An 18,385-nucleotide genomic window follows, 5' to 3' on the forward strand; every position below is an offset into this window, starting at 1 on the left:
ATAATCATAATGTTATTCATGGTTCATTTAAGGAGCAACACTTGCAGTTCATATGTGCATGTTAGCATGAAATTGGTGCATGAGATTAGATTATGAGCAATATAAATCAAATGACATTCAGTGCTCATATGAATAGGTCTGTACCTCTTAATGAGTCTTTTCAATAGTTATTATTTCAGAAATACGAAAGGCAACAAAATTTGATTTTTAGAAATCATTGAAAAGAGTAACAATCACCGAACAATAAATTATAATTTGAATGTCGATAGAAGAAATAACATAACAGACAAAAACAATAAAATACTCTATGACTATGAGATATTCTAATGGTTTTAGAATAAGGGAGCAAACATTATAAGGGGAAAATATTTCAAGTAAATGCCTCTATGCATGTATAGCAGTTTTACACATGACTCAATGTCGTCTTCCATCCATATGTGTGTCCATTATTGTCCTTTCAAATTAAAAGAATTTACATAAATTTTAATTGTAAATATACATTTACAGGGGAAATATTTAGCTGATATTTTGAATTAATCATAAGATCTTGGAACCATAGCACACAAGACAAAGTACATGGAATTTAAGGTGACAGATTGGCCATCTTAGTTTTAAACATAAGGAGCTCAAAAGCATGAAATGTGTAACTTTAAAATGCTTTAAATAAGGCATAACCATCAAAAGAAGAAAAATTTAGAGAGTCCAGAAAGTAAATGCTATCATATACAGTAGGATTGACTGAGTGGTCTATTGCACTGAAGTCAGGTTTGATAGCCAATATGAATCTATTTTCAGTTCTATTCAGCTCAGCTGAAACACCTCAATAGCAGAATCAATAGCCTCTGGGACAACAATAGACTGATATTCTAAAGATGTTTTATCACCCCTGGTCAGTGGTATGCATACATTATTAACTGGAGTGACCTTCTTTAGATCATTTGACAATTTAATAGTTTACAGCTCTACATGCTTGTACATGTACCAATGATATTAAACTAGTGTAGTTTAATCAAATAAATGGAGCTTAATCATGTGGGTCTATGTTCTTACAAGATGTACAAACATGAACAGGTGCATGCAATATCCATACATGTAAATAATTTAACAATGTTTACAGAACTAAGGTAAGTGTAAGCCTACATCTTGTATACCAACACATTGCCTGTATTTGGATCGACTCTATTTACAGTTATCTACAGGAGATATTAACGTAGCACATAATGATAGACAGGAAGTATAGCAAGCTTGCACATATAATACATCGTGTTGGCTTGTACACAAAATTGTGTGTTACACATTTAGAAGCAACTCATAGTCACAAGTTACAGTGTGGACTGAAAAAATATGGTCTCTTTTCTATCCTTCATTTCCTTAATTATTCAAAATTTGTGAACGTCTAAATTTTGTTAGTTTGGAAGTTTCCTGTATTATAGTTTTCAACAAGGAGATGTAATTATGTACATGTAACTGTTTAACACTTCCTCAACGTCCTTGCACAGCATAGGCATTACACATACCGGTACATAGCGGTACTGTAAGCTTTATAAACTGAGTTTTACCACTCCCTTGTGTACCAATATTACATCTCTGCAGGGTCTTGTTGACTCCGTCTCAAACTATTCTTGATCAGTTTAATTAGCTAGTTGGTCAGTGGAAAGTAAACAAGATAGTATCTTAATGATCATCTTGATAAGGGGCTGGCTCGTTATGAACTTATGACACATGACTAAAGAACTAGGAAACAACACCGAGATGTTCAACTATCACAAAACAAGGGTGTCTGGTTAAGATTCAAGAATCCACAGAGACAATGTTACTCTTTATAAAATAGAGAACTCCAATTATGATCATGTAATTGATGATATGCATAAAGACAATAACAATTGTTCTGAGCCAGAAAGACATTAACTCTGTGTTAAAGTAATCAGTAAATGCCCTTCTTAGATGGGAAAAGTTAAATAATCAATCCTATCACGTCTTTCTCCGATATTCAATTACTGCCTAATTCACCTACTCAGGAGACTTGACATGTACGTGGTGTGTTTCTTGTTACCAACTAACATGTTGAAGTCAACAAGTTTTGAAGTCTTTGCTGCAGGAAGGTTTATGAACAGCGACTGTGGACCAACTAAAAACAAAGCCACACCTAGTGAAGTGATCCGATATCGCCATTGACCTATTGCTTCAGTAATAACACTCTCACAGCGGGATATGAGGTCTGGCATTCAACAACCAATTCTCTTCACCCTGTGTTTTCTACTGTTTGGGCTTGATGTCAACTCCTCATGCTATTACGTTAGGTTTAAAATTGTACACGTACTGCTCCCACAGTTTGAACAAATTTCTCCCTTGATCAGTAATCAAATGGTACACTATAAGGGCATTTACAAGTTCCTTATCTAATTTGCCTAAAGTTCAGAATAATATGCTGTGCAAATACTATTGTCTTTGAGTATTGAAGATATAGTCCAAAGGTGCCAACCATGCCACAAGAATGACAAAACACATTACCATATGCAGCCCTCACATATCTTTCTCTATATCATATGGCATAGTCTTCCGGAAGGGGAACAAGAAAAGTTGGTAACTTCTACTTCAGAAAAGAGCAGTGATGAGTCATACTACTGAACATATTTCTCCTAGTTTCTATTCCATAAACAAATCTGTCCACCATCAGGAGAATATATGATTGCAGATTCAATAAGCATATGAATTTCCGTTCACAAATGTTTCTTTACAAGTGCATTCATATCAAATGCACTTTTTTCAGTTCATGGTGCTTGTAGTGCTTTTTATGCTGTATTTGAAAGGTGACAATTTGCTCTTGTTCATTTGTCCCTATCCCTGAGAAAACTTTGGTCAACAAGCTGTACAACTTTCGTATGAATTTCTAAAGAGCACAATATAAAAACTTCTTTGATATAATGCCTGTTGTTGGCTGTTTGTGCATGTTTACAATGGAAGCGGTTCCAACAAGTTTGACGTGTCAGATTGAATAGTCTTCCTGCCATTGGCTGATTTGGATGGATGAATCTATACAGAACAGAGCATGTTTTGCCATAAAAATCATTGCACTATAATTATATAGCCTATTTTGTGAAATCATGTGAATCCGTTGCATGTAATTGTAGACCTCTATTATTGGGCTCTTCGTAACGTAATCTTGAAATTGACAAGTTGTTGATGTAAATTGAAGTAATCAGCCATAAGCAAATTTGGATAGGAGATTCAACACACAGCACAGTAATATCTGACAATGGTACAAAATATATTTCTGTGAATCCATAATTCAGATCTTCTTCCAAGTAGAAACGTAACCAACCATAACATTGCCCTTTATAACAGATAACTTACTTTTAAGAAGCGAAGGGGTAAAAAACTGAAACTATTCTTAATAGCTGACAAGATGTTCAATAATTCAAGAATTGTGAGTTGTATCCATCTAGTAATATCCATGATTTATTCCACTTTCATTAGAGAACCTCCAAGCCTCATACATGTACATGCTTTTATGGAAAATGCCAGGACACTCAAAACAGCATAAAATCAATATTTTTTGTTAAATTTTCAAGTTCAACAAGAGGATTTAGTTTTTCATTACTACAGAAAGGCAAATATGAGGTATAGTACACTATACATAATACGCAAGTTATTTCCTTACTCAATTCTTCTACACAAGTATTGTTATTTCTCATATATATGTTTGATGATGCTACATGTATATCTGGAACCCCCTCAGTAACAAGGGACGGCTACACATAATAAGTTGAAATAGGGACAACCGATGGCTTGCTGGCTCGACAAACAGCAGACATCTTTCTGTGTTTGCACAGAAAGTAAACACTTCTTTTCACCGATATGATCATGATGGATGAAGTGGAAATGGAGCAAGATCATTGGACACCGGTCTGATGGGCAAGTCCACATCAAAATATATTAAGAGATTGAAATATTCAGCTAGAGATCCTGCATGCAAATTACATGCACGATGACAGACAATTTCAGGCCAAATTATGAGCCTTCAAACACTTTTAAGTAATATGGTTATTTTTCCCTGTTTATTCTACAGGAGAATGTGATACAGGTTGAGATGAAATTAGAAATAAAAACAATTTGAATATTGTCACTATTGATGAATACAGCAGAAATACATGTTTATTGCCTGTATCTAGAGCCATAAGGTTATGATATGACTTAATGCTCTTCTGGTTCTCACCATATTATACTGTATGTAAAGATTATATTGTAATGGTGTGAAATCATGCTTCTCCATAAATGACAGAAGATGCATTTTAAGAATAAAGATCCTTCATCTACTAGTACTCTTGTACAAGATAAAAAGACTTTTGAAAAAAGCTCAAGGGTAATTTCAATAGCCAATACTCTACTGTATACATGTATATCCCATAGACATCATTTTTAGGTTACCCAATAATCCCTGGTAATGTTATAATATTAGTTCAGTACTATAAGACATGTGCAAACTGGAGAAAACTCTGTACCAGATACTAAATAGAATCAAGTGTTTATCGCAATACAGTTTGAATCTCAAAATGTGCCCCTCCCACTTTTCGCTTGATGACAAATTCAACTGACATCGAGAGGGAAATTGATGGAGAATATGCTACCGTGTGGAATACAAGTACTTCAAAATGCTTCCTCTTTTTACTCACAATGGATGTGGAGGAAATATCTTCTAATCGTCATCTCAAATACAGGCTATGGTAATACATGGAGAGTGTAATACATGAAGGCTTCAAATCACCAGGATAACAGCTACACCACTAGACCTTACATCTCCAAGGAATCGCCTATTGTACTGCTGAGAAAGGAATGCAGTAGGCTCAGCCCCTGAGAGCATTGTACTAGAAGGACCAGGTAACTGAAGCTATTCCTTTTACAAGTACTAGGTCAACTTACCCTTTTACACTAGAGGCACTCAAGCTCGTATAAACACAAGGAAAGAGCTCACAACAATCTTCCTCTGCCGATCACTATCCAAGCTAAAATACAGCTCCACTTCCACTGCAATGCACACTTGTTGTTATATTTCCAATATTCTGAGTTCCGTTTACTGAGTCAGTCTTCACAGCCTTATGCAAGCATATGATTAAGGGTTGAGAAATGCGATGACTGGTCTTGCGTAGTGACTCGACTGACAGTCAGCCGTGGGAGTTGGAGCTTTACAGTCCCTCACAATATCATTGCATGGGGGTGGTGCGTGAGTCAAATCACCCTAGTAAAGGACGCCACATACCACTATTGTTATGCCCGCAGAAGAGGCTGATACAAAAAAGCACATCATGGCGGCCTCTCAGCAAGCAAAGCCCACTATACAAACTGAATTGAATCGGGTGCAACCATTTACAGCGTGGGGGAGGGTCCAGAGTGTTTGTTCACTCAGGCATGCACGCCTGATAAGCAAGCCATTTGTTTGTGCCTTTTTGCATACCTTAGTAAACACCAAGCCTCAACGATTCAAATGATGCCGCTATTTTGAGCTCTCATATGCATAACAAAACCTCTCTCGGAGGAAGAAATCAGCTTTGAATAGGAAGGGATTTTTGTAGAGCTCGCAGCTCCTTATCGGTACAAGGATACATGTAGCTCTACAACGACCATGCAGTGATTATCAGATGCTAGATTACACCGAAAATATATTATGCAATGTATAAATAACACAATCCTTTAAACATTTAATGACTTGAAGGCAAAATACGACAAGCAGGAAAATAGCAATGTACATGAAGGCCTACATGTACAGTTTAATAAACAGCAATCTGTTTCAACAATCTTGCTCAAATATCTACATGTAGTTGTATTCTCCACAGCTAAAAATCTTTACATTGCTAAAAACACAGTTTTGCATAGAGAATAAAGACACAGAAGTGAAAATAGAAGGATCTACGGTACATTACAATATACCATACCTTTACTCAATAAAAAGGTCAAATTAAATAAAATCACAATTGCATATTTCTCAAATATTTAAGTTTAAAATTGCTTTCATATTATTTTATTACCAATGAATGATTTTAATTATTTGAACAAGTAAGCCTATTCATAATTAACAAACTGATGATTCATAACAATAACAAGTATAAATGATGAAGACATGAAGTCATACTCAACTTTATTGTAGGATATGCATGTATCATATGTACACATTGACTATTTGATTGGTGATTCTATATTTGATTTGAACTATGAAATCAAATCAAAACAGAATATAGTTGATATACTTTGGAACCTGTTGATATGAACTTAGTCTCTAAAAGCTAACAATTAGCTTACCTCAACAAGGCTCCTATTTACTTAAGTTTATCACAGATTAAATATTAACCATGCAGTAACATCACAAGCCAACACAACATATTTCTCCAATGTAGAGTTTGCGTAGGAGAGAGAGAGGGGGACCTTTGCACACTACAAAAAAGCATTCCTAGGTAAAATGTGTTTAAGGTCACATTTAAGTACATCATTTATGTACATATTCCATGATGCAATGCAGCTGTTAAAATATGTGTCTGCAAAGTTCACTTGAAATGGGGTTGGCTTGCTTGGGCTAAATATAATGTAATTCAAATTCATATTGAATATCATGATATCAAATCATTTAGTTATCATTTATCATTCAGCATTTTTGTAAATAGCTATGCTACCTTTCATCTATTAAATACTGGTAGCCTTTGTGGGGAATAGCTATGTCTCATTTTTCTCATCAAACATATGAACATGTAAGACTCGCAGTTTCTCTTTTGAACTAGAAATACATGTAGATGTGAATAGTATTGACAAGTTTGGCCGGCATCGTCCACAAATCAGTGACTCGATGCTGAAGTTCAGAAGTAAAAGGATCTTTAAAAATAAATCAAATATATCCATGGGCTAGTATAAAAGATTTCAATGTTTATTTCTTGTGTAAAACCTGCTATAAAAATTTGAAATAATAAATCTATACAAGAACTGACAAAAGAAAAAAAAAGGCAAATTCAAATATAAGTTGAAAAAATACAACCTACAGTACTTTTACTGTAAATCATGTCTCAGACCAGCAACCTCTTTAGAGGATGTTGCGAAGTTGATTCTCATATACATGTATAAACATTTTCTCAGGGAGGGGGTGTAAAGATTTTATACAACTTCCTAAATATAGAATCAAAGTAAAAGAACAAGCAAGCAAAAAGAAGCCATAGGAGGGGGATGGGTTGTTGGTCTTACACAATGTAAGAATGTTTGTGACTTTGTGTACATTCATAATTGTAGTAATTACATACATGTACATGTTGATGTTGTTGTTCAAAAATTGACATCCTGTAGTCACTATATTAAAACAATATTTTATCCAGTCACACGAGAAGGACTCTAAATTACCATTAACCAACAAAATATTGACTATTGAGGTGATGACATTTTAGTTTGGTCTAGGCAGGGAGATTGGAGTCTAGGCTTGTAAGTAAGTGTGAAGGGGATATTAGTTACATGTTGTATCACATGAATGTATTGTGAATCATCTCAAGAAGTGACCTTCCATTCAATGTAGATTACTCACCAAACACAATTTCAGAACAAACTTTTAACAAAAATTTTCTTTTGCTTCCTTTTATCATTAAATAAATGATGTTTTTGCTCTAGTAACTAGGGACAGAGAAACACAGAACATACATGTATATTCAGGCACAAGGAAACTTGAAATGTAATTTTAGAACAAGGATAAGGTCATGCTGTTGATCAGAGGGGAGGTCACCTATTTATGAATCCTATAAAGATCGTTATGATTGGCCAAGATTGAATGATTACTTATTCGAGATTCACTTTCGACCTTTGTCCTATAAACACTGTCAGCGTGACACTTCAGATTTAGACCAAAGAAGCTGCACATGTATACCTACAAAAATTTCTATAAACAGATTCGCATTTCTCTCATGGACATATCAATATTTCTATCATGATTTTATTTATCCATGGACACAAAAACCACTCAACCGATGCATGCGATGTGCAAGTTTTGAGAGATATGCGTGTTGATGTTTTGCTGGGATTTCAACAAACAAACAAAAAACTTTCAAAGATATGGTAAAAATGTTTGCACAAGAAATACATGTTTTCCTACACCTTCTTTGACCTTTCTATAATAATATGCAATTATGCTTCTTCTTCCTACCTTTTTATTTGGGCTAGTACACTGCAAGCAAAAAAAAAGACCTGGGGGGTGTTTCACAAAGATCCTAAGTTGAACTTATCTCTAAGTTGGACTTAAAAATTATGGAAAGCCATTAGCATCCTTGAAAACATTTTGTAAAAGTTATTTTAAAAGACATAAAATGTTGATTCAAATCATTCATATTTTCTATTATCATGGGAGATTCTATGTTCTTGATGTGGAATTTATAAAAAGTCTAAAATACTTGAATTTCTGCTTTTGAATATATTTCATTTTAAGGCTCCAATGGCTGTCCATAATTTTTAAGTCCAACTTAGTGTTAAGTTCTACTTAGGATCTTTGTGAAACACCCCCCTGGGTTTTTCTCACATTATGCAGTTTTTTTGGAAGTTGCTTAGCAACTACCCATAAACATGATAAAAAACCTGAATAAAAAAACACAATGAAAACCCCACCGCAGGGGTGTTTATCTTAACTCTGTTTTTCTGCAGTGTAAATGTTCACTCTCAAAATACAGGTGAATTATTCCAGTGTTTGCTCATGTGCATGCAGAGCAGCAACAGGTCACACATGAGCACTACTAAACCCCCCTCCCCCGCAAATATCAAAAAATAAAAACTGGAGCAATTAAAACAAATACCAAAATTCACAAACAAAAATGTGCTTTTTTTTTGGGGGGGGGGGGTATTTCCAGTAGTGTAAATAGTAGGTAGTTGAATTTTTTTCTTCTTCAAATCTTTTTTTTTTTAGCTGCGTAAATGACTAAGTGTGCCTAGTATTGATAGTCAAACATTCAAAACTCATGCAATTTTTTTGTTATAATCACTTCATTATGGGAGGATTATAAAGGCAAGCATAATTGGAAAAAGTCACCAAACGTTTCAATCAATTGCACAAAAGAGATGGACAACTCACATAATAATAGGAGGTCCAATCATCATAGGAATAGTTGTGCTATGCTTTCCATTGGCCTTCAGTATCAAAGAGCCAAACTATGCAGTGACTGGCATCAGGCATTCAATTGAATTATCATAGGAAGGTCCACAGTTTGATCCATCTATTCAACATTCTTACTCACTGTGTTACTAATCAGATACAACCCTGTAGTTATCCTTGCCTGAAAGTCCTCAGCCTATGTTTCATAGTAACATGTTCCCACATTCAAACTGGTGTCATTCAACAAGCAAATGGGGATAAAAATGCAGACATATCAACTGCGTTCAGTAAAACAGACACTACTCCATGACGCCCTTTAGTGGTGAGGTGATGAAAGCTGCATTACATGTACATGTATGCATGTAGAGGATCCTTTACGGTCATTTTTCTAAATCTTCTAGAAAAGTATTTTTCTAAGTGTTATACTATTATTACTCTGGCATTATCCAAGCAGCCCTGATAAGGCACTCTGGCATTCAAGGAATGTCTTCTTACCAGGTACAGTGTACTTGTTTACATCACCTGGGTGGAGAGTGGCAAATTTAGATTATTGCCTTGCCAATTGACATCTACATGTAAGTGCTGCAGCAGGAATTGTTGTTGACCAGCTAGTTGACACCATCCTCGGTCTTGTGGAGGCACTTTGGAACATATTGGCAAAACGCAAATTGTTGCATTTGCCTTGGCAGAGGTCAGTAGACTATCAGTGCACTTATTTGGTGTTGAAGCAAGGGTCTCTACTTTTCCATTTTTCAACAATTACCAGCACCCTAAGACTTGGAACTTACACCAGGTGTACATATCATGTGAAATCAAAAGGCAATCGCAATTTGCAATCAAACCAAAGAACACTATACTACCTGTACCTTCAATTGTGGATATATATGTCAAACTGTTACCTTTCAAAGCAGCCCATGCAGCCCCTGGGAAGAAGGACTATTCCAGGCTCATTTGTACATGCTGGTTGCCCAGCAGCCCCACCTGTCCCCTCCAAGCACAAACCAAACAAACAACACCAAGTTCACTATTCACTCACACAAACCAGGGATTAACCAATTGTAAGAAGGACTAAACAAGATGCTTCCTGGACAGGAATGCAGTTTCTTTTCCTTTTCTATTGATCATATATTTTGAATTATTTTCCAATCTAATATGATATCACGAATGAGATGTTTTTTGTTAACATTCAAAAGGGAACATTCAAAAGGGGACCTCCAAGGGTGCAAATATATCAGATGCAATTAATGGCCAAAGTATGTGTGAAAATGATGTTCAACCACTAGACAATACTCAGATCTCATATCTCATTTTTCCTTAATCTCTTAGTGACTATTCTGTGTTTTTCTTTTTTCTCTCCTGCTTTTTTTAAAACCAGCTTTATAACAAGCCAAGGTAGAATTTCCCTTTTTGAAACATTAACTATTGTATTCATACTTACCAGGGTTCCAGTAGCTTTAAAGGAACACAAGGCTCAATCTCAATTCAGGTTTTTATCAAGTAACATAGTAAATATGATGAGGAGAGTAAGAGTGAGAGAGGAGACTGGTTTCAGTAACAACAAACGTCTTGTTGCAGCATACATGTACAATACCACAGCATGAATATGCACACTTTAACCATGTGAGTTGTGCATGCGTGCATATACATGTAATATCATATGATATTACAATTGTACAAAGTATTGAGTGTTTCATTATGCTAGCTTCAGTACACCTCAAGAAAGAACCCATTTTTATTTCCTTGTCGTTTTAAATTAGGGTTTGTCACCGCTCATTCTAACCAACAACAGTGAGGTAATGGGCCAAGAATGCGAGCATACAGACACACTGTAGCCCTTCACTCCAAGAATGCTAACTATGCACCCATATCCAGCTTGGAAGTCAACAGGGTGTAATAACCCTACCCCTGCTATTCATCATCAGTACACCGACTCCCAGACTCCCCAGGCCTGGCAGGCAGGCCAATCATATTTGAGAAAAGAAAAATAACAAATCTCATCTCATTTATGATCGTAATTAATGTTGGCTTAAAGTGTAAATGGCGCAAACCCTTGGTAAAATTTTTAAGAATCATAGGAAAGACATAAATAAGGCTCATTCCCCAATGATGTGGCAAAATCGTAGCAGGTTTTATAACGATGACATAAAATGTACTACGCTTCATTTTTCTGTAACTTATATAACACAGAGCTCAGTGAATATGGCGCCTTTGTGCTGCGTAGTTGCTATTTATTTACATGTTAAAAAAACATGGCGATTTACCCCAACCCCACCATGTTTGAACAAGCCTTTATGAGTGCAATGAATCTCTGAGCGTGATCGACAACATTTATGAGACCTGTCTGGATTAGGATGACAATATTAATAATTATGCATGTAAATCATTCTTAAATTAGTGTCCTGAAATTAATGTTGAAAAAAGTTGGGGATATTTGTATTGCAATCGGCAAACAATTCAAGAAAATTGTAGCTGCAGGTTTTGTTACGAGCATGAATCATTGAGACAGGACATGCAACACCAACATACAATAGCAATACCTCTTCTTATAAATTCAGGAGACTGAATTGCAAAACAATTTTAGACATGTACATGTAGTTAAAAAACATGAAGATGTCATTTTGGATATGGGCTAAATAAGACCTACCATTAGTATACATTTCAAAGCCTTAGTTATATCTCAAGCTCATAACATGTATCACAGATTCACACAAACCTGTAATATATACAATGTTATTTACGGTACATATGTTGGACCGATTACACTTCATGTACCTCTATGGATATCCACTGTACAAAGTTTGTGTGTACGATGTTGTTGATATTTGTTTGGAAGAGTTATCATTTTTGTTTTAATTCAACCTTCATGGGCAGTGATTAGAACCCATACAAATATTGATCAGGAATTATAGATGCAGTTAACCTTGTAGGTTTTCAGAATCCTTATCTCTCTTATAAACACCATTAATCCAAAATAACCAAAATGTCTGAAGGATGAAACACCCAATTAATGCCCTTATCAAAAGAAAGCATGTACAATTTTGTCTAATTTGAAGACTTTTCAACATTCTATTAGTTATACCAAAGCAGAGGCTAGCTTCAATAACATCATCAGGAGAAATTCAACCGAGAGTACTAGATTTACTAAAAATAGGGAAAAATCTTAATTTGTAAAAAACTTTCGGGAAGAAAAAAAAATTGTGAGGATTGGGGATTGAAATGTGCATGGGGTCAGAGTTCTGTTTGGATTTTAGATTTGCTCCATGAACCTTCTCCTTTTCAATCACATTTTTATTTTGACAAATTTGAGAAGATATAACACTTGACTTCACATAAATCAAAATACGATTCCATCCTAAACCAATTCAGAGCGGCAAAGGGATACATTGGTAATGGTACATGACACTCAGTAATTCCCATTCGGAATCAACTGGCCCATTAGAAAAGGGTTGACTGCACTGAAGCTTACAAACAAAAATTGTTTTAAAACCTTGACATAAGTTAAATAGGAAATCAAATGTGGAATAACCCTTGACCTTCGGCAGCTACACTGTAATTGAACATGGGAGAGAAAGAGGGATCAAAAAGATCCAAGGTCCCTTAACTAGCAAGCAAGTCAATATGTTGGTCTCTAGAGAGAACATTGTTTGAACATTCCAAACTCTGAACAAGGATTAGGAGGGGAAAATCTCCTGGTTCAGGAAGGAACGAGAACGAACCCTGGATGCTAAGCACACTCCCAAATGGACTCAAACAAGCTTACAGAGTAGTCCTCATTCACAATAGAAACTATTGCTCGACCCAAAGAAGGAACAGAGGGAAAATTGAAGTATTTTTCTGAATGGACCATACCAACAATTAAATGTACACGTAGGGCCTACAAAGTCAACCAGATTCAGGAGTGAGTGAAGGTTTGAATAGCTAGAGCTCTATCAGATGGAATTAATACATGTACATGTATGAGGGTAATGTTCACCCTGATATCATTATCAAGTTGATTTCAATTAGAGCAGAAAATTACTCAAAAGGGAACTTGAGGAAAGTGTATGATAAATAAGAAAGTAATGTTCACTGTATATACTAGAACTGCTCCTTCAACACAGCCAGAGACCGAAAGTGTTTGGATATATGTTCAAGACTTCATAGTTTATCACTTTTTAAGACTTTTAAGTGTCAAAATAGAGTCTGTACCAGAATACTGGAGGGGAGGGGTGGGGTAGGAGATGGTTAAGGGCCCAAGCCAGGCTAGTTGTATAGTACAAGCAGAGATACATGTACAAGCATTCCTTTGCGTATAACCATTGCACTTCCTTTTATTTCTGTACCTACATGTAATCTCCCACAAGAGAGATTGCACACTTTTGTGGTTTGTTTCCGCATGCTAATCATACCACTTTAGAAGTAATTACCCGCTGAATTTACCTCTATCATATAATAGGAGTGTGCTGTTACATCTGAAATATTCAAATAAGAAATCAACCAACCAACAACAAAAAACACCCTCAGTAAGGGCATTATTCATCATTTCAAATTGTTTTCCCAATCAGACAAACATGTTTATGTGCAACCTTTTGAAGGTTTCACATAATATTTCAGAGCTTCAATTATCAAAGCTTTCCAAAGAAAAATAATATGTAAAGTACACACCTATTTTCCTACAACTGTGGGTTTGTAAAAGGGTATAAATTGTGGGAAGCGCTTGTCTTGGCGTAAATATTCTAAAAACGAATGAAATGCTGACGATACCAAACAACAACAACAACCTTGTAGTTGACTGTATATTACAAACTAATAAATTCTACTTGTTATCTTTAAAGAGCTATGCAGCCATCCTGAAAATCTTTGATTACTGTTAAGCAATTATTGCAGGCACACTAAACACCCAAGTTTACACCCTTCACCCCTCAACCTCAGCTCCCATCAAGTACAGGGGAGAGGGGCATGCTTTAATACACAATGGGGCAGCAATAGTTTTGCCTGCTCAGCATACCAAGTTGTACTCAAACAACTGCGTATGAAGATGATCAAAATAATAGCCTCACAAATAGTAACCATGACAACTGGTGCCTACATCTGCCTCCTGACATTAATGAATCAGTGATCTACCCCTCCCCCAATAATGAGGACTACCATGTAGAACTTTATAGGGAACGTAAATCAGTACCCCCCCCCCTCCCCTCCCCCATCCCAAAATATACCCAAAATAGGGACCCAAACTCCTGAATAAGAATCAGATCATTGGATTATTCACAACAACAATGCTCCTTTTATTCAACAGGTAACAAGAAGGCCCTCTATGATCATGGAGCTGACAACCATGTCCCTTTAAATACCCACGCTATCCAATTAATCTGCGTAAATGCACAAAATATCTAGATTTGCATACAATATCTCGCATCACATCAGAGCACTACAAGCTTCACTTCACTCAAGGTATGTGTACCATTGTTCCATGATTACTAAATGCTGGACACACTCTACTGCTTACTTTTTATTGCAGTGGGACAATTCCTTTTTAACAGCATTGTTTGCTGTTTGTAGGAAAGTGACAGGACTGCTTACTAAATATAATCCTATCTACGTGTATTTAACCTGATAGTTGTTTTTAGAAAAGGTAGAGGCAGACCAAAACATCTAATAATCAAAAACACCATTTTAGAAGTACTGATTCAAGCTGTGTTTATATTCCATAACGCTTACATCAAGAATAAATTATAAGATAAAATGGTCATAGTAACTTTAACTGTGAATGTATTCTTGTAAGTGTTATGTAATAATTATTTTCAACAAGGCTATGCTATGTATTACTTTCATGTGCTTTTATTGAAAAGTAAATTTAATTCAGCCTTCAGGTTGCTGTGTTTAGTATTTTCAACAAACCCTTCAATTCAATAAATTTATAAAATTTGAAGAAAAAAAAAAATTCCTTACAAGAATTTCTCCTTACAAGGTGGCAAGTCCAAGGTATTCTGAAATTTGGTATCGATACTACTAGTAAACAACACACACATTTTAAGTTACCACAAATCTTGTTCTGAACAAATATTCATTTCATTTCGTATTTGTAAGATCTTAGCTGTAGTAGGGCTATGAATTCAAAACAATGACCAGATTAATACTAAACTCTTAATTGTGATTGGTACATGTAACATAAATTTATGGAACAAAATAGCTTGGGACTTGCCAAATAACTTAGTAAACTTTGAAGTTTACAAGTAGTATATTTTTAATCATGAAGACACAACATTTTTGTTTGTTTTGTTTTCGTGTGCAGGGTCATTTGTGAGATATCCTTCATTTCATGGTCTGTAGTAGTTTATTAAATATTGTTTATTCACACATTTTCTAAACGTTTCATTGAAAGTTTTTTAATTCAATGTAAAATAAAATCATATTTCATCACCAGCACATCTCCTAGAAATGTCGGCCTTCACCTGAAATACAGTCATCAGACTTGTGGGTGGGCCTACCAGTTAAATTTGATGATAGCTAAATACATACAAATAAACAACTCACAAAAAAGTTATGTTACAGATGCAAATTAAACTTATCTACACTGTAGGTTATGAATTCACAACCTTTGCACCAATAACATGCAGGCATTTGATGGTGAATACTATATTTGACAAAAGTAAGTCTCAAGGATAGTAATGGCCATCATATTTTCATGGAAGTTATCTCAGAACTTTGCAGATTGACCACTGCAGTCACAATGTAATACAGACTTCACTTTGAATTTGTTTTCTTGTGAACTACACCATTCACTTTTATTATTCATCCAATTGTCATTTAAAAACAAAAAAAGTGTCTGTAACTGTGACTCCTCGTTAATGCTTTGTCATAATTTTTTGGTTAATAAAAAAAAATGCTCTCAAGTAGAAAAGTACTATTCTGGACACTAAGGACACAAAGAAACCACTGCTCTTGACATGAAATCAGTTAAGTCATTTTTTTTTTACAGATAATGACATGATCCTGCATAAGCTGTCATTAGCACATCTTGTGATCTTCTACATTATGTACCCCTATTATTATATCATATTGTCTGTCGCACTCTAATTTACTCAATCTGCAGGGATACAACTCTGGAGGAACCCAAGAAGAAGAAGAAGGTGACAAGTTGGGTGAGTACAGGATAGAAATAATCACGTCCAATCCATGTATGTGAAGCGTTACTTACATGTATGTACATCACTAAATTTGTGATAATCAATCAAACACACACACACATCCCATACCACCACACAATAGCAAGTAAGCAAAATGAACATGGACATGGTTTTGACTATTGTGACAGGCCCAATCAGACTAGACTTATACTATTTACCCGGAAATGACATCTGATCTATGGGCTTTCAAACATCTATGTCTACATTTAGTCTACATGTTTTAATTTAGTAAATAAAAAAAAACTAAAAATAGAATATATCGCATATTGGTCAAAACAAATTGGTTACAGACGTAAATTAAACATTTATTATTTTTTAACACAATAGCAGTAGCCTAGATTTGATTTGACCGAATTTTCTGTCTCTTTCGTTCGTTAGCCTCTGAAGACAGGAGCCGACCCTACCCAAATCAGAAGCTAAACGAACAAAAGTGACAGAAAATTCGGTCCAAGTCTTGATGTGTGACACATGTCATCATGAAACAGTTGCAGTTTACTGCATGCTCATTCACTCTTTCAAAATACTGTTTACGGTCTGACCTCATTGTGCATAATTGCAGCTTGCACCGAGTCACAAAAAGATACAAGCCATAACGGCATAGATCTAAGCACGATAAAATACTTCTCAACTGTCGCATTTTACTGTTGCCAACATTTCATAAACTGACATGGTCGTGTACATTTTGAAATGATTCTTATCTGGGAAACAGACAGCAGACCACGACTTAGCCGTCATCGTTTTTCATCCCTCATCCCTCCCACAACACGGTATTCAAAATTGCTCAAGATGCGATCCCTGCACTACCGTCTACTACAGCCCAGTCGCACGACCAATAACCTCGTAACACACGTACGGTACACTACAACAAGTTGCGACTATTCAAGATGACAAAACTTGGCCTTCATGAACACGTAATCCTACGATTTCGTAAAATTGGTATGCTAAATAATATACTTACAGTTAGTGTTGAATTCGTGGAGCTCCAATTTCCTATTTAGACCTTGAATTTGCAACGCAATTTCTTCGAGAGTCCGATCGCCACTGCAACAGATCAACAACTTACATGCACTAATCTAATCGTATGTGCACGGTAAACGTAACGTGCGTGAGCCGAGTGGAGTCGAGTAAATTTGAAAACGGTGTTTGGTCCGGTCTCTGAGCGTCGGGGCGGGGCACAGAGGGGTACGGTGAAGCTCCCGTGGTCTCACGATGGAGGGGAAAACATACATTGTGGAAACAGAGATGGCGCCATTTCTGCCACCAAAGTCACACCCGAGAATGGTAAAAAAATGGACCCGCCTCGGTACACCATCATATCAGAATAAACCAAGCATCCTATCATTATCATGGCGGCTATGGAAATTATTAGATCTCATATAAGGCCTAATTGATGAGGATTTTTCATATTTTATTATATACTGTGCTTTCAAATACTACTCTCCACTCTCTCTCTCTCTCTCTCTCTCTCTCTCTCTCTCTCCTTCACCTCCCCCTTCTATCTCTCTCGTTTTCATATTTTCATCTCCTGTGCTAAAATACTATAACAAGGAAACTTTCTCTCTCTCTTTCTTTAACTCTCTTTCTTTCTTTCTCTCTCTCTCATTATTTCTCTCATCCTAGCTCCTCCTTTCCTAGCTCCATCTCTTCCCATTTTCTTTCCTTATGTATGATTCTCCCTCTACACTTCTTACATCGATCCATCCCACGTCACTCATAAGTTCATGCAATATGAAGAGAAATACATTGGTACCTGTTCATAGGCTGCACATCATGGTAATGTAATAGAACAAAACAGGTATCTATACACAATGGCCAATGATAACATATCTTTTATTCTTTTTCTTTCATTCAACAATTATTTGATCTCTGAAACAAATTTATGGAAGTTTACAAAAATATATAATGTTAATAACAAATCTCAAGATCACTGTATACTTCACTAAACTTCGACGAATGCAAGTTTTTATAAATATAAATACATTAATAAATATTACCTGCATATAATAATTTAGAAAGTCATTATCAGAACATTTTAGCACCTTTTATTAGCACAAAACTCTAAAACTTGGACATATGAGAACAACATTACACTTTGTCATAACAACAAAAGAATATAAAT

General features: G+C 35.6%; 1 protein-coding gene across 5 annotated transcripts in view; it reads right to left on the minus strand.

Moving 5' to 3' along the window:
- Positions 1 to 17,398, minus strand: part of LOC577362 (tight junction protein ZO-1) — a 64,158-nt gene extending 46,760 nt beyond the window's left edge. The window contains exon 1 of one of the 5 annotated variants that reach the window (XM_031000167.1): positions 17,225 to 17,398. The gene's annotated coding sequence lies outside the window, so the exon portion shown is untranslated. Of the gene's footprint in view, positions 1 to 4,673; positions 4,831 to 4,920; positions 5,466 to 17,224 lie in introns of those variants that run through there. The other 4 variants (XM_031000169.1, XM_777594.5, XM_011665505.2 and 1 more) reach the window with 4 other exon arrangements.
- Positions 17,399 to 18,385: the final 987 nt, after the last annotated feature.

The sequence above is a fragment of the Strongylocentrotus purpuratus genome, unplaced genomic scaffold (genome assembly GCF_000002235.5).
Source record: "Strongylocentrotus purpuratus isolate Spur 01 unplaced genomic scaffold, Spur_5.0 spur5_scaffold_6, whole genome shotgun sequence".
NCBI classification, from domain to species: Eukaryota; Metazoa; Echinodermata; class Echinoidea; order Camarodonta; family Strongylocentrotidae; genus Strongylocentrotus; species Strongylocentrotus purpuratus.